We start from the raw sequence: 24,432 nt of genomic DNA, 5'->3' as shown, positions 1-24,432 counted from the left end.
AAAATATATATATATATTTTAAAACGGAAGAGAGCAACCAAACCAATAAACAAATCCACCAATGATAATAAGCACTAAATATTATACTAAGGTAAACATAAAACCAGAAACAAATTAGAAGAAGAAGGCAAACCCCAAGTCTACAGTTGCTTCCAAAGTCCACCACCTCAATTTTGGGATCATTCATTGTCTATTCAGGTATTCTTCAGATGCAGGATTTATCAAGTTGATTGTTGTGATTTAATCTGCTGCTCCTGAGGCTGCACAGAGAAATTTCCCTTTCTCTTCTTTGTTCGCACAGCTTCTGGGGTTCAGCTTTGGATTTGGCCCTGCCTCTGCACGTTGGTTGCCCTCAGGCATCTGTTCCCCACTCAGACATGAGGGGGTTAAAGCAGCAGCTGATTAGGGCTTTCTTGATCTCTCAGGCTGGGGAGAGGGGAGGTATGGTAGTCATAATTGGAATATGGGCAAACCTGAAGTGGCAGAGACTGGCATGACATTGCAAGAGCCTGAGGCATGCCATGTGTTCTCCTGGGGAACTTGTTCCTGGATCTCAGGACCCTGCCAGTGGCCGGCTGGGCAGGCTCCTGTGGGGGCAGTGTGGATAGTGACCTGTGCTTGTACACAGGATTCTTGGTGGCAGTGGCCGTAGCCTTAGCATTTCATGCCTGTCTCTGGGATCCGAGCTGATATCTGTGGCTTGTGCCTGTCTCTGGCACTCGCTTAGGCAGTGTTCTGCCTTCTGTGGGCACACTGGGAAGGAATCCCCTCTCCTCTCACACCCCAAAACAAAGGTCTCTTGCCTCTCTGGCAGGTCCAAACATTTTCCTGGACTCCCTCCCAGCTAGCTGTGGTGCACTAGCCCCTTTCAGGCTGTGTTCCTGCAGCCAACCCCAGTCCTCTCCCTGGGGTCTGACTTCTAAAGCCCGAGCTTCAGATCTTAGCCCCCACCCACCTCAGTGAGTGAGTAGACAAGCCTCTCAGGCTGGTGAATGTTGGTTGTCACAGATTCTTTCTGTGGGAATCTCTCCGCTTTTCCCTCTGCATCCCTGTTGCTGTGCTCTCCTCCTTGGCTCTGAAGCTTCCTCCCTGCCCACCCCCTGTCTCCCCCAGTGAAGGGGCTCCCTAGTGTGTGGAAACTTTTCCACCTTCACAACTCTCTCCCAGAGGTATGGGTCCTGTCCCTATTCTTTTGTCTCTGTTTTTCCTTTGTCCCTCCCCAGGTATGTGGAGATTTTCTTGTCTTTAGAGAAGTCTAAGGTCTTCTGCCAACCTTCAGTAGGTGTTCTTCCTCATGTAGATGTATGTTTGATGTATTTGTGGAGAGGTAGGTTATCTCCATGTCTTACTCTTCTGCCATCTTGAAGGTTCCCCTCCCTTTGCATTCTAATAGCTTATTTTTAGAATAATAAAAGGAAAATTTTCCCCAGAGTAAGGGAAAAAGTGGTGGGGACTCAGCAGTCCTTTACTCAAGACATATTTCTCCTTAGGATGAAGTCTAGAAAATGAATGGGGACAACCTTGGCCTATGTACTTATTTGCTCCAGGTTGCAACTTTATTGATCTTTGGCTGCAGGTAATTACCTGAAAATGTGTTAGCAGGCCCCAAGGGTGACAGGAAAGTGAAGGAACAATGTTCATCATGTGGCCCAGAGTCTAGACATCACAGCTTCAACTGAGAGGAAAAAAAAAAAAAAAAGAAACCAAGACAGCCCAAAACTCTTTAATGGAGAAGAACAGATTTTTTAAGACATGTTTTTTTCAACCTCAACACTATTGACATTTTAAGCCAGATAATTCTTTGTTGTGGAGACTTTCTTATTCATGGTAAGATACTTAGTGTATCCCTGGTCTCTACCCATTAAATGCCATAACTGTTCCCCCCCACTCTCAAGTCTTGGTAAGCATAAATTTCCATAGATTGCCAAACGTACTCAGAGGTTCAAAATCATTCTCCCTCCCCTAACAACTGCTATTAGTGTTTTAAGAGAAGAAGAAACACAAAGTACAGTCGACCCTCCTTATCTGTGAATGTAGAACCCACAGATATGGAGAGCCCACTGTACTATCATATTTTATGTGGAGGACTCGAGCATCTTCAGATTTTAGTATCCAGGGGGCTCCTGGAACCAATCTCTAGGACACCAAGGGAATTTAAGAAATTCATAAGAATAGTCTATAAACCCAAATAAACAAAATGAATTTTCAGTGTAAAATATGAAGGATTAGAAGCAAGATATCGCTAAACTGCTATAGTCAATCATAAAGTTAACATTAGTAATTCATTCATTTGTTTTTTTTTTTTTCTACTGACATTTATTCCATGGTAACTAGATGCCAAGCTCATACAAGAATCTGAAGAGCTTAGTCTGATGAAACAGGTAATAAATAATGGGAAAATTGTAAAGCAGTTTATGTACAGCGTATTATATTACAGAACTTCTATGTTAAGGGCACTAACCAGTCTGAATAGAAGCATCTTTCTAATTATTCCTTTCTGTAAACTCTCTTGAAATATTTTCTCCTCAACATGGCAAATTTTTTTCTAGTAACCCATTAATACTCTATTCTCTTCATACCCTTTTCATTAATTTTTGGTGTAATATTGGAGTTTAAAAACAAAATAAGATTTGTTCCTTGGCATTAGCTGCATAAGGCCTCATTTAGTAGCAGCTTGAGCCTCTGGGAACACTCTCTCCCAGAGAGTAGCAGCAGGGGATCAACTGGCTTTTAAAGTCATATTTGCAAGTGCCCAGCAGGTTGAGATGTGATAACAGCCAGCAGACACTTCACAAGGATTTTCTCAGCCAAGTCTGGAAAGCTTCTGTCATATGCCATTATGAAGTGAATAATCAAAGTTGGTCTTGGGGGAGGGTCCTTTCCCCTGCCACCAGGTCTGCTTACTAAACTAGTTTAAAGAGGAGAAGAGAGCTATATGAATTAAATGAGAAAGAAGAATTTGATTTTTAGGACAGATTGCAAATTTTCCAGATGTTTCTCATAAAAAAGATCTATTTTGACTGTCCTGCCTCAATTTATATTTTTACCTAGTCCATTTTTTTCAGTATGCCTAAGAAAAAAGTTAGAGAAAGTTTGGGCAAAATTCTGATTCAGTTTTTTTGTAGATTGCATTTTATCTCTTCTTTACAGACTGGCTGGGGTCGGCGAATTTTGTTTGTGCTAAATTCTCCTAATAATTTTTGTTATCTATGGGATGAATTCTAGTATTTAAAAATATAAAAATGATGATATTAAAACAATTTTTACTTGTTTTTAGTGTTATTTGTATTTCAAATGAAGAGTTCCAAATGTTAGTGAGTTCCTCTAAGTTAGAGTATCTCAGAGCATTAAGTTGAATAAGATTAATAAAAGTTAATCATATTAAACTGAAGATATATAAGATAAAAAAATAACTTACTTAGATTAAAATAAGTCATGCATTGTATGAAGCCATATTATCTCATCAAAATGGTTTGGCAAGGACTGTGCATGATTTTATGGACAGCAGGGTAGCCTGGGGAAAAGAAGGTCCACTCGGGCTATCAGAGTCAACAGACACTTCTATTCCAAAAAGGCCATGTTAAGCAATAGTTTACAGTTGTCACTTTCAAAGAAAAGCTTCTTTTATAGGACTGCTTCAGAATATGGAATCTTCAAAAAGAAATGTAGACAAATGTGAAAAAAAACAGTTTATCTCTGAAGTAGAAAATAGAACTTAGAAAGTTTTCAAGTCATTTTTTAAAATGATGTTTCTACCTCTGTTTCTAGTAAAATAAATTTTATTTTAGTGGAAATAAAATGACATAAATATAATTTACTTTTCTGACATTTATGTGTTTGTTTTCTTTCCCCAGTTAACTTTACGGGAACCATAAAACTGAATTAGTTAAAAAAAATACTCCTGTGTTTAAAAACATTTTCTGTGTAATTGGTGTATAATTTACTGATATGAGATCACCACTAGTAATAATATTAGTAGGTGTGGACCAGCATTTGTGTTAAAATGGTATCCCATTAACAATATATAATCAGGCAATTACGATATTGGTAATGAAATAAATTTTATAAAACTATGATTATGCTTCTCGGAAGTACACTTGAGAGGTAGGAATAGAACTTCCTCACAAAATCATGTCTAAAAGATATAGGGATTGACTAGAGCATCTCAAACTAGAGCATTGCATTTGTTTTTATTTAAAGTGTCCCCAAAGTTAGCAGAAGGAAAGAAATCATAAAGATCAGAGCAGAAATAAATGAAAGAGAATCAAAGGAAACAATACCAAAGATCAATAAAAGTAAAGGGTGGTTCTTTGAGAAGATAAACAGAATTGATAAACCATTAGCCAGACTCATCAAGGAAAAGAGGGAGAGGACTCAAATCAATAAAATTAGAAATGAAAAAAGAGAAGTTACAACAGACACCGCAGAAATACAAAGCATCCTAAGAGACTACGACAAGCAACTCTATGCCAATAAAATGGATAACCTGGAAGAAATGGACAAATTCTTAGAAAGGCATAACCTTCCAAGACTGAACCAGGAAGAAATATAAAATATGAACAGACCAATCACAAGTAATGAAATTGAAACTGTGATTAAAAATCTTCCAACAAACAAAAGTCAAGGACCAGATGGCTTCACAGGTGAATTCTATCAAACATTTAGAGAAGAGATAACACCCATCCTTCACAAACTTTTTCAAAAAATTGCAGAGGAAGGAACACTCTCAAACTCATTCTATGAGGCCAACATCACCCTGTTACCAGACAAAGATACTAAAAAGAAAGAAAATTACAGACCAATATCACTGATGAATATAGATGCAAAAATCCTCAACAAAATACTAGCAAACAGAAACCAATAATACATTAAAAGGATCATACATCATGATCAAGTGGGATTTATCCCAGGGATGCAAGGATTCTTCAATATATGCAAATCAATCAATGTGAAACACCATATGAACAAACTGAAGAAGAAAAAACATATGATCATTTCAATAGATGCAGAAAAAGGTTTCAACAAAATTCAATACTCGTTTATGATAAAAACTCTCCAGAAAGTGGGCACAGAGGGAACCTACTTCAACATAATAAAGGCCATATACGAAAAACTCACAGCAAACATCATTCTCAATGGTGAAAAACTGAAAGCATTTCCTCTAAGATCAGGAACAAGACAAGGATGTCCACTATCACCACTATAATTCAACATAGTTTTGGAAGTCCTAGCCATGACAATCAGAGAAGAAACAGAAATAAAAGGAATACAAATTGGAAAAGAAGAAGTAAAACAGTCACTGTTTGCAGATGACATGATACTATACATAGAGTATCCTAAAGATGCCACCAGAAAACTACTAGAACGAATCAATGAATTTGGTAAACTTGCAGGATAAAAAAATTAATGCACAGAAATCTCTTGCATTCCTATACACTAATGATGAAAAATCTGAAAGAGAAATTAAGGAAACACCTCCATTTTCCATTGCAACAAAAATAATAAAATACCTAGGAATAAACTTACCTACAGAGACAAAAGACTTGTATGCTGAAAACTATAAGACACCAATGAAAGAAATTAAAGGTGATATCAACAGATGGAGAGATATACCATGTTCTTGGATTGGAAGAATCAACATTGTGAAAATGACTATACTATCCAAAGCAATCTACAGATTCAATGCAATCCCTATCAAATTACCAATGGCATTTTTTACAGAACTAGAACAAAAAAATCTTAAAATTTGTATGGAGACACAAAAGACCCCAAATAGCCAAAGCAGTCTTGAGGGAAAAAAAACGGAGCTGGAGGAATCAGACTCCCTGACTTCAAACTATACTACAAAGCTACAGTAATCAAGACAATATGGTACTGGCACAAAAACAGAAACATAGATCAATGGAAGAAGATAGAAAGCCCAGAGATGAACCGATGCACATATGGTCAACTATTCTATGACAAAGGAGGCAAAGATATACAATGGAGAAAAGGCAGTCTCTTCAATAAGTGGTGCTGGGAAAACTGGAGAGCTACATGTAAAAGAATGAAATTAGAACACTCCCTAACACCATACACAAAAATAAATTCAAAATGGATTCGAGACCTAAATATAAGACCGCACACTATAAAACTCTTAGAAGAAAACAGGCAGAACACTCTATGACATAAATCACAGCAAGATCTGTTTTGATCCACCTCCTAGAGTAATGGAAATAAAAACAAAAATAAACAAATGGGACCTAATGGAACTAAAAGCTTTTGCACAGCAAAGGAAACCATAAACAAGATGAAAAAGCAACCCTCAGAATGAGAGAAAATATTTCCAAATGAATCAATGGACAACAGATTAATCTCCAAAATATATAAACAGCTCATGCAGCTCAATATTAAAAAAACAAACAACCCAATCCAAAAATGGGCAGAAGACTTAATGAGACATTTCCTGGAAGAAGACATACAGATGGCCAAGAGGCACATGGAAAGCTGCTCAACATCACTAATAATTAGAGAAATGCAAATCAAAACTACAATGAGGTATCACTTCATACCACTTAGAATGGACATCATCAAAAAATGTACAAACAACAAATACTGGAGAGAGTGTGGAGAAAAGGGAACCCTCTTGCACTGTTGGTGGGAATGTAAATTGATACAGCCACTATGGAGAACAGTATGGAGGTTCCTTAAAAAACTAAAAATAGAACTACCATATGACCCCGTAATCCCACTCCTGGACATATACCCTGAGAAAACCATAATTCAAAAAGAGTCATATACCACAATGTTCATTGCAGCTCTATTTATAATAGCCAGGACATGGTAGCAACCTAAGTGTGCATCAGCAGATGAATGGGTAAAGAAGATGTGGCACATATATACAGTGTAGTATTACTCAGCCATAAAAATAAATGAAATTGAGTTATCTGTAGTGAGGTGGATGGCCCTAGAGTCTGTCATACAGAGTGAAGTAAGTCAGAAAGAGAAAAACAAATACCGTATGCTAACACATATGTATGGAATCTAAAAGAAAAACAATGGTCATGAAGAACCTAGGGGCAAGATGGGATTAAAGACAGAGACCTACTAGAGAATGGACTTGAGGATACGGGGAGGGGCAAGGGTAAGCTGGGAGAAAGTGAGAGAGTGGCATGGACATATATACACTACCAAACGTAAAATAGATAGCTGGTGGGAAGCAGCCACATAGCACAGGGAGATCAGCTCGGTGCTTTGTGACCACCTAGAGTGGTGGGATAGGGAGGGTGGGAAGGAGGGAGACGCAAGAGGGAAGAGATATGGGAACATATGTATATGTATAACTGATTCACTTTTTTATAAAGCAGAAACTAATCCACCATTGTAAAGCAATTATACTCCAATAAAGATGTTAAAAGATTTTTTAAAAAAAGGAAATAAGAATGAGGACTGTTTAAATTCTTATATTGTTTGATGCAAAAATAAAATAAATTCAGGTCTAAGTTTTGGCCATGAAGAATTGAGTATCCTCTAAAACTTCATAAGGTTAGTTTTATATTTTTACAAATATACTTATTAAAGATTGTGTTTGCATGTCCCCAAGACTATCCATAGGATCAAATATTTGCTAAAAGGACTCAAAGAACACAGAAATTTGTATATCTACAGGTATTATAAAAAAGTAAGCAAACAAAAAAGTTTGTCAAACTAAAAAGCTTCTACACACAAAGGAAACCATCAAAGGAATAATAAAGCAGCCTACTGAATGGGAGAAAATATTTGCAAATTATATATTTGAAAAGGGACTAACATCCAAAATATATAAAGACCTCATACGACTCAATAGCAAAAAAAAAAACAATTTGATTTAAAAATGGGCAGAAGAGATAAATAGACATTTTTCCAAGCAAAACATACAGACGGGCAATAGGTACATAAAAAGATGTGCTATATCATTAATCATCAGGGAAATACAAGCCAAATCCACAATGACATATCACCTCACAGTTGTCAGAATTGCTATTTTCAAAAAAACTACAGATAGTAAGTATGTAGAGTAAAGAGAATCCTTATTCACTGTTGTTGAGAGTGTAAATTGGTGCAGCCACTATGGGAAACAGTATAGAGGGCTGTTAAAAAATTTAAAAAAATGAACCAGCATATTATCCAGCAAGTCTGTCTCTGGGTATTTATCAAAAAAAATTAATTCAAAAAGATATATGCACCTCTGTCTTCATTGCAGCATTATTTATAGTAGCCAAGATATGGAAACAACCTAAATGTCAATCAATGGATGAATGGATAAGAAAATTTGGTGTATATATGTACAATGGAATGCCATTCAGTCACTAAAAAAGAATGAAATCCTGCCATTTGCCATGACATAGATGGACCTCAAGGGCATAATTCTAAGTGAAATAAGTCAGACAGAGAAAGACAAATAAGTATGATCTCTCTTATATGTGGAATCTAAAATATAATGTATATATTATATATGCATATATATATTTACAAACAAAAACAAGAAAAACAAGTTCATGGATACAGAGAATAGATTGGTGGTTACCAGAGATGGGGGTGGCAGAAATGGGTGTTTTGTTTGTGTTTTTCTTATTTCAATAAATTAAATAATAATTGTAAAAAATTACAGAGGAATAGACCTTCTATGGATAGTTCATTTTTGTTAATAGATCATAGCTGCTCATTTTTATTACTGAGTCCATTTTATCAATGTTTTCCTTAATAGGTATTATTTTTCTGTTACATGTATAAAATAATTTTTAAAAGACTAGAAAGATGAATATTTTTAGGAATCCTAGATTTCCTAGGTCCTTTCTTTAGAAATATTTCTTGGATTTTTAATTGTATGATACATATAGCAAATTTTTTTAAAAATCATCAAAAATACATATATATGTATGTAAATTACCATTTTCCTTAAAAAATGATATAAAGTTTAATAAACTCTTTTACATCACTCAACAATCTATTCTGAGTTTTCTGTTTGTTAAAAACTGTAGTTCTATAACACAATTTTTACCCTGAATGGGGTTCCTTTTTATTTACTTAACCCTTTATTGAACATTTAGATTTTTTCCAACTTCTTTTGTTAACAAAAAAATGCTGTGATGGCCACCCTTATCACTAAATTTTTGAACACACATACAATTATTTTCTTGTAAAAATTCTTAGAGGTTGAAATAATCGGCCAAAGGGAAACATATTTTAAAAATTTACCATATGAATTATTCAACAGCTTTTCATGATGGTTGCATCAATTCATATCCCTGTGAATAGCCAGATTAATAGCCAGTTTATTACAGCAGAAAAAGGAGACATTAAAATCAGCAAAGTTAAAAGTTGCATAGAGCAGAGTTCAGGAGAGACCAGACATTAGCTTCCAGTTTTTCTTTCCTGGTGGGGTCATACAGACACTTCCCAATTCCCCCAGCAATGTGGTTTGATGACACTCATAAAGTATTGCCAACCAGGGAAGCTACCTTAGCCTTTGTGTTCAGGGTTTTTATTGGGGTCAGTAACATAGGTATGGCATCTACTATACATGTGACTGATCTTAGTTACTAAGTTTCCAGCTCTTCCAAGGTTAAAACAGACACCACTCCAGCCCAAGGCCCCCATCATAAACTGAATTGTTAGTATAAACAATGTGTCAAGACCCAAGTCCTCAGGTAAACAAAAACACTCTTATCAGGCAAGATATTCTAAGGACTTTTCAGTGGAGTGTGCAAGATTTGGAAATCAGTCCTACCAAATTACTTCTTTACACCATAGGAACAGAGTAATGGGTAAAGTTAATCTTTTTTTTTTTTTCTTTTTTTTTTTGCGATATGTGGGCCTCTCACTGCTGTGGCCTCTCCCGCTGCAGAGCACAGGCTCCGGACGCGCAGGCTCAGCGGCCATGGCTCACAGGCCCAGCTGCTCCGCGGCATGTGGGATCTTCACTGACTGGGGCACGAACCCGTGTCCCTTGCATCAGCAATCAGACTCTCAACCACTGTGCCACCAGGGAAACCTCAGAGTTAATCTTACATATAATATTTACATTTATAACCAAATTAAATATATGTTGACATCAAAGTGCACATTATCCAAGTCATAACTTCCCTACCTGTCAGCTCCTCTTCCATTGCTATGTATTTCCCCATGCAGTCTGAAATTCCTTCCATGAATTATTAGGAGAACTGTGATATGCCTCTCAGGCAAAGGGAACAGAGTTAGGCAAAAAAGGATTCAGGGGAAAGATAAAAACTTGGAGGTATCAGCAAAAAGCAAAGTTTGAAATGTAGAGTAGGAAAATTGAAATACAATTTTAGAATTCATGACTAAAAACAGATTTTTGAACAATCTGCAAAGAAGACAACTGAAGTTTAAAGACACAGATAAGAGTGGATTGTCTAAAAGAGAAAAGTGGTTAGAAATTATTGCTGTTATTTTGCTTTTGCATATTCTTTATTTAATTTATTCGAGTTAGACTTCAAGATTAAAATCTCTCCATCTGCTGTTCCAGTAAATTCTGGCCTTCTGGAGAGTTATGTGGAAATTTCGCTGTCTGTAACACCTACACAGTTGAATCTGTCCTCATTTGAGCAGTTGCTTCTGTCTTTCTAGTTGGGGGCTGCTCCTATCATCCAAAAATATTTATCTTGATAACATGCCCAAATCTATAGTGCTGAGATAGTATATACACTACATCTGCATATGTGCATCACACATGTGCAAATATACACACTTAACCATTTATCTTCAATCATGATGTGCATTTAAATTTCTCTGCTATATTCATGGTACAGCATCCTTAGTTTTCTAAATGTTGGCTTCCTAGAGCAGCTTTTTAAAACACAACTGTGTCAATGACTTAATAACTGCAATCATGGAAAAGCCAGTTTGTACTAGGCACTAGTTTAAGAAGATAACCTATTTTTTTCAAATAGTGCTAAGAAGAGTGTTAGAGGTAGATAATATTGATCACCTTTTTTTGTATGTTAGGAAACTGGGATTTAGATACATTAAGCTAATACCTGAAGTCCCAATCTAGTCAGAGACTGAAATAGGACTCAAACCCAGTTTTTTTGATTTCAGAGTCCTCCATGTCAACACCAGTGCTGTATTCAGGGTTGTTTTTCAGGCTACCCAGCCTACAGCAAAGACTTTCACCACCCTTCTGCAGGCTGATGTAGTTACCGATGCCTCTACTGTCAAGAAGAATGTGTCCCAAAACAGGTCCTTGTGAATATATATGCTTGGCTTGCCTAATAGATATCAAAAATCTCCAGGATAACACAATTCTGATTAAGTTTTACCTATTTGATTACTCTAATAATGTTAACAAATAATATTTTGCATGCTAATTGATGCATGCCAGTGTTTATCCTAATATTATATGTTTATACATATTTTCCCTTTCATAGAGCAGTTTATTACGATTCCATTTCACAAAGCAGATGGGTGGGCAGCAGTGGCACGTGAACTCCAGACCCTGATAGACGTCCCTCTCAGAAGGCCTGGGAAGTGGTGTCATTCTTAATGCACTTGACAACGACTTTCTTTCTTCGGTAATCTTCCACCATCAAGTCTGCCAACTCCCCGCTTCACAAGGGTCTGCAGCAGCTTCAGTTCCTTTGTGTTCAGTGCCCAGTGGAAGAATTCACCCTGAGCAGGCACCTTGTCACTCCATGACCTTTGGCTTGATGAGGCAAATAGAGTCCACCTTCGCCTGAGGTTCTCGGAGTACACCTCCTTGTCTCTGCTGCTAAGGTGGCTGGCGTGGCACAGGATGCGGTTTGCTCCATCTTGCCCTCACAGCTCACACCCTGAGTGTCGTTCCGGGGTAGATGGTGCTCTCCCGTACCAGAAGCAGGTCTGTCTCCAGCGAGCTCAGAAGTACCCTCCACCAGGACCCCTCGCTGGTGCTGTCCGCGGTGCTGATTTTGGTGTTGCTGCTCATCTGGGGGCTCCACTTCCTGCAGGTCAGGGTGGGGGCGCTGCTGGCCTCCCCCACATCGACCCCATCCCTGGAAGTGTCCCTGTTGGTTTTGTTGTCTTTTAAATTGTTTTCTGATGATTCCTTTTTTCTATATTTAAACTCTGAGTGCTAAGGCATTATTGAGGTTTCATACTAGTTTTTGTTTTGTTTTTGTTTCTCTTGGTTTGTTTGGTAAGAGAATTGAATGCATTATTCCTCTGAGGTCCTGGCATGTTAACTACCAAGGTCTGGCTTGGGCTGCTTTCATCGTGGCTTCAGTCCCACGCTGGGAACCCTGTCCCTTAAAAGAAACATTCCTCCCTTGTGTCTGTCATATGGCTGTCAGTTGGGGGATCAGGGGGCAAGTGCTGGTCACACACCTGTGTCTGTGATGCCCACAGCAAAGAAAAAAAATCTGAGGGAGTAGATTTCTGAGAGGTAGGGAGAGCTTAATAAAATGTTGGTTCCTCCCCCAAATATTTTACATATTACATGCCATTTACATATTTTTCTATTAGTTAAGCTTCCACCATGGAAATACATATTTGAAGATATATTTTATATATAACTATATATATATAACTATATATATATATAGTTATATATATATGATACATAACAAAAGAAAAACTCTGGGTATGTAATTTAGTTGATTTTCTTCAAGAATTTTTTAAGTAAAAGATGAGGAAAGGTTAGTTACAAAAATATTTTAAAAGGTTACCAAGTGAAGTCTGTACTTGGTTTTTAGATATCTTAAAAACATAATTTATACCTCATAGTTATGTTCTAATACAGGTCTAGTTCACTTATAGACAGGTAATTTGAGATTTAAACAAATTCTTATAGAATTATTAAAACCTCTTTTCTTAAATATGGTCATTAAGGAAAAGTTAAACTTTTAATTCAAAAAATGCTGCAATTTTAAATGTGATGGTTTAAAATTCATTAATTAATTATATAGGGCTTCATTAATTTATTTGGTAAAATTTTACTGACCATTTACTACAGGCCAAGCCTAATGCTTGGTTAGGAGAATGAAATACGTACAAGAGATAATCCTTGATTTCAGCAAGCTAATAGCAATTCAAGAAGCCATATAGGTTCCCAGAAAATCTTGGTTGAACATAATGAGTAACGGGTATATAAATGAGTCATTTCAAATGTAGTTCAAAGAAGAGACATTAACATCAGCAAGTTATTTTTTCCAGCTTTACTGAGGCATCATTGACAAATAACAATTGTATATATTTAATGTGTGCAATGTGACAATTTTATATATGTACATATTGTGAAATAATTACATTAATCAAGCTAATTAACACGTTCATCACTTTATAGTTACCTTGTGAATATGTGTGTATGTATGTGTGTGTGTGTTGAGAACACTTAAGATGTACTCTCTTAGCACATTTCACATATACAATTACAGTATTATTAATTATAGTCATTGTGCTGTACTTTAGATCCCCAGAACTTACTCATCTTATAACTGAGAGCTTGAACCCTTTAACCAGGTTATTTTAAGTGTCCAATTTAATCTTTGTTATATATTCCATTTTGTATGTAGATTTCTAAAAAATACTTTATATCTACTTTGTATCTGTTCACATTCAGAGTTATCTCATAACATTTCCCCCCTAGAACTGTATCAGAAAGAAAAGAGGTAAGTTAAAATTTTGCATGAAGCAAGCCTGATGTGATAAAATAGGCCTCCTCCTCTTATAACTCCCCCAAAGCCAAAGAAGTGAAGGGTGATGAGCTGGGATGAAAATTTCAGATAGGTGTATTGTCAGAAGAATTTCTCACTCATTTCTGTAGCTGCACACAATCATTTTTCTCCAAAATCCTTTTTATCTGCCATTTAGCAAGAATCCAGCTACTGAGCATGAGCTTACTGCCTCATAAATAACATCCTCTTAGCTTTTCAATCACACCATTCCAATTCTGTATTTTGTCAGCAAAGTCCTATTTTTAAAAATAATACTTCAGCCATCTGCTTACCCATATGTGCTACACATCACTGAATGTTAGATTCTCTGTAAGTTTTATAGATGGTATCACAAACCTTGAGTGTGCTTTCTCTCATAATTAGCATTTTACAACCACATTAAATTGATCACAGGTAAACTGCTTCATTTTGGTGTGTTATTTTGATTGTAATCAGACTACTTGCTGGAAAGTGATTTTGTAGCCAATGTATTTTAGTTATAAAGAGTTTTCTTTCCTCCTTTATAGCAAATACATTATTCTAAAGGTCACACTTGTCAGACCTATAAACCAAATCCCAGACTTACAATGTAAGGCATCCCTGGGAGGATCCATCAGTGTTTACACTGGGGTGAAAAATGTTATCTTAGCAGGTTTCATCAAATTCAATGACTGATGATGTCATTTGCAATCTCTACAATTTGTTCCTCCCAAATGAAACACTGCTTGGTCAGGAATTCTGTTTTCTCTTTTCATGTTTTCCTAAGTCATATATACATATTGACCATTTCCTTTTCCTAAAAATGATAAACCTCAAATAAATGTATAGTTGAATCTGAAGTTACCCTAGCTTTTCAACTGAGAAACTGTCCTATTTATGGATGGATTAGGGAAATTTTAGACCCCCTGGGAACCTGCTAAACTTAGACTTCAGTGCTTTAGTAACACATTCATGGGGAATAAAACCTTTCAACTTCTATTTTTTAATACCTTGTGTTTTCATGGTTAAAATGTAAATTGAGTAAGTACACATGAAATACATTGCAGTTCACAATTTTTTTTTTTTTGTGGTACGCGGGCCTCTCACTGTCGTGGCCTCTCCCATTGCGGAGCACAGGCTCCGGACGCGCAGGCTCAGCGGCCATGGCTCACAGGCCCAGCTGCTCCGCGGCATGTGGGGTCTTCCCGGACCGGGGCACAAACCCGCGTCCCCTGCATTGCCAGGTGGACTCTCAACCACTGCGCCACCAGGGAAGTCCAGTTCACAATTTTTGATGCACAGTTTTTTTGCTATCATTCAATTATAATAAGCAAATTCCTCTTTGTTTTATGTTTTGACCCATAAGTGTATAAATGTCAGCTTCTGGCTACCAATTTGCAAGACTAATTTTATCTTGTCTTTCCAAAGCTTTGTTTCTTTGTTGTTTCCTTTTTCCTGAGGATTTATTTAGGTGTTTTTTTTTAATGTATTTAATTAATTTATTTATTTTTGGCTGCGTTGGGTCTTCGTTTGCTGCATGCGGGCTTTCTCTAGTTGTGGTGAGCGGGGGTTACTCTTCATTGCGGTGCGCGGGCTTCTCATTGCAGTGGCTTCTCTTGCTGTGGAGCACGGGCTCTAGGTCCATGGGCTTCAGTAGTTGTGGCACGTGGGCTCAGTCGTTGTGGCACGTGGGCTCAGTCGTTGTGGCTCGTGGGTTCTAGAGCGCAGGCTCAGTAGCTGCGGCACACAGGCTTAGTTGCTCCAGAGCATGTGGAATCTTCCCGGACCAGGGCTCGAGCCCATGTCCCCTGCATTGGCAGGCGATTCTTAACCACTTCACCACCAGGGAAGCCCTATTTAAGGTTTACTTTCACAAAATTTGGAACTGTGCAATATGTGTATTGCTCATTGAACTTATTACCTGAAGCTACCCTAGACTTAATATCCTGTCCCCTTACCTAGTGCAAACAGGTAAGAAAATGTTCAAGTTTTCCAGTTTTCATTAAAAACTTTTGTGGCAGTTTTGCTTTGGTGCTAAGAGCCCAGGGTTCATGTCTTCACATTAGAGTTGTCCTCTATGAATCCCTTATTGTCTTCCTTGGTCATTGATACAGTTCAAATGGTGTCTTCTACCTCCCTTCCATTTTTTCATGATTTAGATTGTTTTATTAGGATGATTATTTATGGTTCTAATTAGTCATATTGCCTGAAAACAAGGACTGAGTAAGTCTACTCTTGAGAGTAATATATTATAATTTACTTATTCTTTTTTTTTTTTTGTGGTACGCGGACCTCTCACTGCTGTAGCCTCTCCCGTTGTGGAGCACAGGCTCCGGACTCGCAGGCTCAGCGGCCATGGCTCATGGGCCCAGCCGCTCCGCGGCACGTGGGATCTTCCCGGACTGGGGCACGAAACCGCGTCCCCCGCATTGGCAGGCAGACTCTCAACCACTTCGCCACCAGGGAAGCCCTAATTTATTTACTCTCGACATCTTTTCCCAAGTAAATTAATAAAATGTTCTTACTATGTACAAGCTCTCTGAAATGTGAATTTAAAAGGACAGCCTAATGGGAAGGCTTATATAACTTAACTTTAGTTATATTAGCTCCTGAGAATTCTTAATAGATCTAATTATAGCTAAATTGTAATAAAATTAAGGACTCTTAGATCCTGAATGTATTCTGGTGCTATAGGGAAACTGAGGACAACCATTATAATGATTTTTCTAAGATCAAACATCTAGCTAATGACAGTGAAAGAGCTCTAATTCAGGACTTTTGACTTCCACTTATCATTCTTTTCACTACTACTAGCTTAAATATTGTTTGCTTAAATTAATCACACTAAGCACTGTACTATGCACGTTGTAAGCACCTTATTTAATCTTGAAAACAAAACAGTAGCTGTGAAACATAAACTAGTTTATTCTTATTTTGTAGATAGAAAATTAAGTATTGTAGAAGTTAATATTTGTCTTTCCTAAATTTATATCAGGAGAAAGTAACCTGAATAGTATTAGTATCCATTGCTAGATTCTCCAAAAGCATGTGTTTGTTAGTGTGTGTGTGTGTGTGTGTGTGTGTGTGTGTGTGTGTGTGTGTGTGTGTGTTAATGGCTATATTTACAGTCTGTCCTATTACATGCCCAAAGGCTCTTAAGAACCACTTAATTAAAAAGTCAGTTTCTGATGATGAGGTTTAGGCTTATAGAAGACTCCTAAGGAAGTCAGGGTTTATTCTAATTAAGTGAACTACCAGGGTGCTAAATGAAATTCTGTGCTTGGCAGACTCTCTTTCCTTTTGCATGGAGTTATATTTGTGGATGAAATATTCTGAAGATGAATGCTAAAAGCCCCTGTGACACCTAGACCCTCTCCAGAATTATGTTTTGAAAACGCTCAGCAGTTTGGCAGCTTCTTTGCCACCTGGGAGTGCATTTTAATTGGGATCATATAACTTTATGACTGAGGGATTTATTTCTCTCTCAACAAATTTCTTCCCTCTTTTAGCCTATTAGTTTAAATGTTTGAGTTAATGTCATAGGCATTTCCCATTACATACTCTTCAGGACCATAGTGCAATGACATGTCCAGTTTTCCTCCATAATTTAAACAAAAAAAATAAAGAGTGAAAACCAGACTCTGACAAAAAAAACTTTAAGTTTTAAATGTCATTTTCTCTTTCATCTTTTTTTTTTAAACATCTTTATTGGAGTATAATGGTTTTACAATGATGTGTTAGTTTCTGCTGTATAACAAAGTGAAACAGCTATACATATACATATATCCCCATATCTCCTCTCTCTTGCATCTCCCTCCCACACTCCCTATCCCACTCCTCTAGGTGGTCACAAAGCACGGAGCTGATCTCCCTGTGCTATGTGGCTGCTTCCCACTAGCTATCTATTTTACGTTTGGTAGTGTATATATGTGCATGTCACTCTCTCACTTCGTCCCAGCTTACCTTCACTCTCCTTGTGTCCTCAAGTCCATTCTCTATGTCTGCATCTTTATTCCTGTCCTGCCCATAGGTTCTTCAGAACCCTTTTTTTTTTTTTAGATTCTATATATAAGTGTTAGCATACAGTATTTGTTTTGCTCTTTCTGACTTACTTCACTCTGTATGACAGTCTCTAAGTCCATCCACCTCACCACAAATAACTCAATTTCATTTCTTTTTATGGCTGAGTAATATTCCATTGTATATATGTGCCACATCTTCTTTATCTATTCATCTGTAAATGGACACTTAAGTTGCTTCCATGTCCTGGCTGTTGTAAATAGTGCTGCAATGAAAATTGTGGTACATGACTGTTTTTGAATTATGGTTTTCTCAGGGTATATGCCCAGGAGTGGGATTGCTGGGTCGTATGGTAGATCTATTTTTAGTTTTTTAAGGAACCTCCATACTGTTCTCCATAGTGGCTGTATCAATTTATATTCCCACCAACAGTGTAAGAGGGTTCCCTTTTCTCCACACCCTCTCCAGCATTTGTTGTTTGTAGATTTTTTGATGATGACCATTCTGACCAGCATGAGGTGATACCTCATTCTAGTTTTGATTTGCATTTCTCTAATGATTAGTGATATTGAGCATCCTTTCATGTGTTTGTTGGTAATCTGTATTATCTTCTTTGGAGAAATGAATATTTAGGTCTTCTGCCCATTTTTGGATTGGGTTGTTTGTTTTATTGATATTGAGCTGCAAGAGCTGTTTGTATATTTTGGAGATTCATCCTTTGTCTGTTGATTCATTTGCAATTATTTTCTCCCATTCTGAGGGTTGTCTTTTCATCTTGTTTATGGTTTCCTTTGCTGTGAAGAAGCTTTTAAGTTTCCTTAGGTCCCATTTGTTTATTTTTGTTTTTATTTCCATTACTCTAGAAGGTGGGTCAAAAAAGATCTTGCTGTGATTTCTGTCAAAGAGCTTTATAGTGTCTGGTCTTACATTTAGGTCTTTAATCCATTTTGAGTTTATTTTTATGTATGGTGTTAGGGAGTGTTCTAATTTCTTACTTTTACATGTAGCTGTCCAGGTTTCCCAGCACCATTTATTTATTTATTTAATTATTTATTTTGCGGTACGCTGGCCTCTCACTGTTGTGGCCTCTCCCATTGTGGAGCACAGGCTCCGGACGCGCAGGCCCAGCAGCCATGGTTCATGGGCCCAGCCACTCCGCGGCATGTGGGATCCTCCCAGACCAGAGCACGAACCTGTGTCCCCTGCATCGGCAGGTGGACTCTCAACCACTTTGCCACCAGGGAAGACCCCCAGCACCATTTATTGAAGAGACTGTCTCTTCTCCATTGTATATTCTTGCCTCCTTTGTCATAGATTAGTTGACCATAGTTATGTGGGTTTATCTCTGGGATTTTTATCCTGTTCCATTGATCTGTATGTCCCACTTATATTTTCACTGTCTGGATGGAACGGTTTACATATATGGTATCATAAGCTTACTATGTAACTAGTATATAGTAAATGATGAAAGTCAAATTGTGTTGTACAAATCGAGTATGTGCGTTAGGGAGGAGCTATGTAAAGCAATGTTACCAAAGACAACAATCAATAAAATATGGCTACAGAAAAATGAAACAACTGAGTTGCAAAAGAAACAACAATATTTGAATGGAAGAAAAGAGTAAGAAAGGATGGTTTAGGCAGCGAGAATGGAAATGGAATTAAAAAAAAAATCATGTTAGAAGAAGAAATAACTATGGCCCAGCTTTGAAATAGAAACTCTTTTCAGTTGCTTAAGTAGAGGCATTATGTGAGTGAGGAGTAAAGAAAATCAAAGACTAAAAATTAAGAAGGGAACTACAAGGTGATATTTATTTGCCTATCCATTTGGTATAAGATAAATAAATCTTAAATTATATCGATAGACATATGAGTTCACATCAAATGAAACTGGATAGCACTATATTTTGTGCTAATAACCAATATGTCAGTAATTACGGGTTTTTCCTTAACAGCTTATGGAAAAACCCACGCGAACTTTTTGGCTAACCCAATACATTGATTTTTTTGCGCAATTATCTATTAGATAAATATTGAGAACCTAACATGGACCCCAAAGAGTGTGACTATAATGTTAAAAATCTCTTGCCTTTTATAACTAATTTTCCAGGAACTCCTGAATCTACTACTGATGTTATTACATAGTTACAAAAAATAAGATCCTTATTGTAAAATAAGATCTATTGTATTAACAAATGAAACAAATTTTGTGGGTATTTTGCCAAGCTTATAATACAGAAATCCATAAGTAAAAATATACATCTGCTCCTCCATTAGAAATTACTAATAGCATATTTAGAGACATAAATGGATTAACTGACTTATAAAAAGTTCATCTAAGAGCATATTTTATACACCAAAGATAACCCTTTGAAGTCCTAAATTACCTCTCCCTGGACTCATCATATTATCCTCCAATCTTATACCCCACATAATAATCAAAGCATCAATTTTGTATTGATATACATATTAGTATATAAGATAGTCAGTATCCACAAGGGCAATTATATATTTGTCAGATGGAATCTGTCATTTCCAGAAGAGATAACTGAGAGGCTGGGAAACTACACATTGCTTTTGACAGCATTGTGGGGTTTGTTGTACAAAGATAGAATCCAGGGTGCTGGATCTGGAGGCCCTGACAAACTTCCCCTGAATTGGACTAGGATTTTCCAAAGAATTACACCCTAAGAGTTAGGATCTCAGAAGATTATATTTTTAGAGTAAGAGTAAACCAGATATAGGTAGAATTACAATGACGGAAGGTCATGATGAATTTTTTTAAAAAATGAAATTACTAATATTTCTCAGACTTTAAAATGTTTTTATCAGATAAAAACATAATAACCAAGAGGAGAAGAAGAAAAGATCAAGTATCAAAAAAGGGTAAGGGGTTAAATTACACACAATAGAAAAAAACATGAAATAAATAAATTTATAAGGTATAAGGAAATAAAAGAAAATAAATTCAGCCAAGAACTGGACTCTATAAAAAGTAATAATTATTAGAACTGAAATGTAGGCAAATAAAATAAATAAATGGATGGCTTATTGTAAAATTATTTATGGCACAGCCAAACATAAACCTAATGATCTAGAAGAAGGGTCATAAAAATATCCACAATGAATCATGAAGAGATAAACATGGAAAACATGGAAGAGTGGTTAAAAGACATAAATGATTCAGAGACAAAAAGTCTAATATATATAATAGCCCTTGTGTGTATTATCTAATATCCTAATATGTATTCTCCTATCTCCTTACACTTAATAACAGTATGTTATTATGTTTTTTTCTATTGTGTATAACTTACTCCCTTCCCCCATTTTGTTACTTGATCTTTTTTTTCTTCTCCTCTTGGTTATTATGTTTTTCATCTGATGAAGAAAATCATTTTAATGTCTGAGAAATATTAGTAGTTTCATTTTTAGAGAAAAAAAATCAAAGCTAATCTTCAGTCCTTGCAATTTTATACATTTTTGGTTTACTCTTACTCTCAGAATATAATCTTTTAGAGTCTTAACTCCTAGAGTGTAATTCTTTGGAATCCTAATCCAGTTCACGGAAAGTTTACCAGAGCCTCCAAATCCAGTTTCCTTGATTCTAATCTTTGTACACCTAACACCACAAGTTTGTCAAAAGCGATCTTGTGTAGTTTCTCAGCCTCTCAGTCCTCTCTTCAGGAAATGTCAGATGCCCCTAGGATAAAATCAGTCTCCAATACTGGCCTCAACTTTTCAGATTTTCTTTCTTTAGATATAGCAATTATTCATAAACCATAATTTATCTTTGGATTGTTAGCTCTGTGATATCTTTATATCATGTTAAAATATTTTTTTTTTCCCTCTGGATACAGAAATGGGTTTTCTGTTTTTCTCACTTTTAAATCTCCTATGTCTAGCACAATCAAAACAACCAACACATTACATGCTTAATATGTCATAAGCAGTGTCCTAATTTATTTCTAGGAAAACCACTGTGAGATAATTACTATAATCTCTATTTTATCTACATGGAAACTGAGGCTTGGAAAGTTTAAATGACTTGCTCACAACTGCGTAACCAGCAAGTGGGGATTGCAAGATATGAACCTGGTACTATGACACTAGACACCAAAATCTTAACCACTGCAATATGAATTAAGAACATAGTGGTTTGCAACAATATCTCTTGAATAAACTAATTGAAAATTTAATTTCATGCTTTTATTCTTCTCATGTGGAAAATTTTTACAAACTCTGTGTTTCACAGAGTTGTGAGATTACTATATAAAGTAAGGTATATCTAGGTTCTTGCAAATATTTGGCCTTTGTCTTGACTATGGGTCAAAATTATGTGGATTTTTGGTTGTGGGAGTAAGAGTTTAGGAATTCCCACTAATCCATAAGCACAGTCTCCAGGTTCTTTCTGGATTGAAACATTGATCACACTTGTTTCCTTATCATCTTGTACATTGCATTAAATTTGAATTACAGCCCCGCCCAAATCTCACTTAATTAAGGCTTTCTGTTAGTTGGGTTCTGGTTTTATAGAACTGCTGTGATTATCTGTTTCTTATTTTCAAAGGACTTTGTTTTTGCACAAAGTAAGATACCAAGGCTTAGGGCAATATTTTGTTTCTTAGAAAACTTAGATGTGTAATAATTATAATCTCTATTATTGTTGCCAACTAACATTTATTGAGGATCTCCGGGTTATATTTGATTATACTAAATATGTCCTTGACTTGAAGGTGTGTTCTTTTGCATTTAATAATGTATATGTACACAACACAAAGAAAAATAATGTATGTAGATACAACGAATGTTGGGCATGAAAATATTTACTTCATCACATTAGGATTCATACAAACATATCAAAAAAAATATTATTCCATGATCACTAATGTATTTTTTTGGTCTTTATGTGTAATTCTATGCTTATATAGTGTTATCGATATGTTTATTTTGTTTCTGTTCTATATTTTTTTCTTTATATCATTTTCCATGTAAGTTTGATCAAAATAATTATTATGGAAATGTTACAATGTTCCATTACAGAATATTATGTTTCTATAGAGCATATAGTTCATTATTTTTACAATGGCAATATAATTCATCATATAGATGTACAAATGATTTGCCTATTTCCTTTATTATAAGATATATCAAGTATTTCTAAACTTTATAATTATAAATAGTATATAATGTGTAATTTCATGTATTTAACATTATTTACTTAGGATAAATTCTGAAATATATGATTACTGAAAGAAAGGTTAAAAAATTGTTTTGATGGTTATTGACAAACAATAAATTTACTTTCTAAAATTAGTTTTGTCAATTGCAAATCAAAAGACAACAATGGTTTTACTGTCTTCTTGCTATCCACTTGTATTCACACTTCAGCATTTTTTTATTGCTTATTTATTGGCATCTAAAAATGTTTTTTGATATTTGGAAACTAATAATAGACATTTTTAAGAGAAAATTTTTCTTTAAAAATACATGGGATGGTTATGTTTTGCTATGGAATAAGTTCAGAACATCAAATTGGAGACTGCAGAAATGAATAGTCTCTAGTAGTCTAATGAGTTCATCCAACACTAAAGTAAAAATATGCCATTCCATTTCACAATCTTTCATTCACAGAGATGTGAAAAACTCTCAGCATTAGAAGTTAAATAAGCAAAATTAATTTGATCCCAACTTGTGAATGACATGGTGGTGAAAGCTGATGATCAATTTAATGTTGACCTTTGAGCCCCATAAAGTTTTATCCTCAAGTCTCCCAGATGACTAATAATTATAGGGGATGCCCTCAGTTTTCATGGCTTTTGCTTGGCAATGAATTGTTTGTGTTTAGGCCTGATTCATGTTGATTCCCTTGTCAGTTATACTTCATTCCAGAGAGACCTTAAATCACCCAGGGTTCCTTTTTGAAGTTAGCTATTAGCAAGGATATCTTGAATCCATTGTGCTAAGGACAGAGGTTTAAAACAAGAGGTGAAGTTCAGCAAGTTCATGTCAGATTTTAACATGTTCCAGAATTTCTCACAAGTCTAACAAAATGAGAGTTTGATGCATTAACTCCTTGTGGTCCTGCTTCTGCTTTAGAATATCTTTTCCCTGACATATACCGGTTTCAGTTGTGAATAAAATTAATAATAATAAGCACTTAATCAAGTATTCTTTTTCTTCAGGTCACAATATTAACAGAAGTGCTTTAGCCAAAATCATATAGAGCTTCCAGAGGAAGAAACTCTTTTGAATGCTGCTTAGATTGACTAAATGCTAACAGCTATTTCTCTAAGAGTGGAGGAAGAAACCCGGGTGATTGGAGGCTGGGATCAAAAGGTACATTAAAGATTATTCTGATATTAGTTTACTTTGAGCTAATCAAGTCCAGATGGCCTCATTTTATTGCTCAAGGTTCATATGTCATTAAAATATGGCCCTAGAACTCACTTTGTTGCTAAAGGATAGAACTGATCCATTCCATGCTTTCCCTTTGTGCCCTTAGCCTCCAGAATAAATAATCTATACTCACCTTAGAAAATAAGTGTTAAAAATTCTGACTCTTTATATGTCACTGACATTAAAATATCTGTAAATCAATATCTGGTGAAATCATGACAAAATAATTTTTAGCTCAGTGTCCCATTTGTCAAGAGGCCAGATGTCTAAGTTAAAGTATTTTTTCTTTCACACAAGTTTTTCTCTCAAATACTAAAGATTGGCCTTTTTGATAATACTTAGAAACTTAAAAAAATATAGGGCCAGC

This window comes from Delphinus delphis, chromosome 2 (genome assembly GCF_949987515.2).
Source record: "Delphinus delphis chromosome 2, mDelDel1.2, whole genome shotgun sequence".
In the NCBI taxonomy this organism is placed as follows: domain Eukaryota; kingdom Metazoa; phylum Chordata; class Mammalia; order Artiodactyla; family Delphinidae; genus Delphinus; species Delphinus delphis.
Note: the sequence above shows the minus strand (reverse complement) of the source record.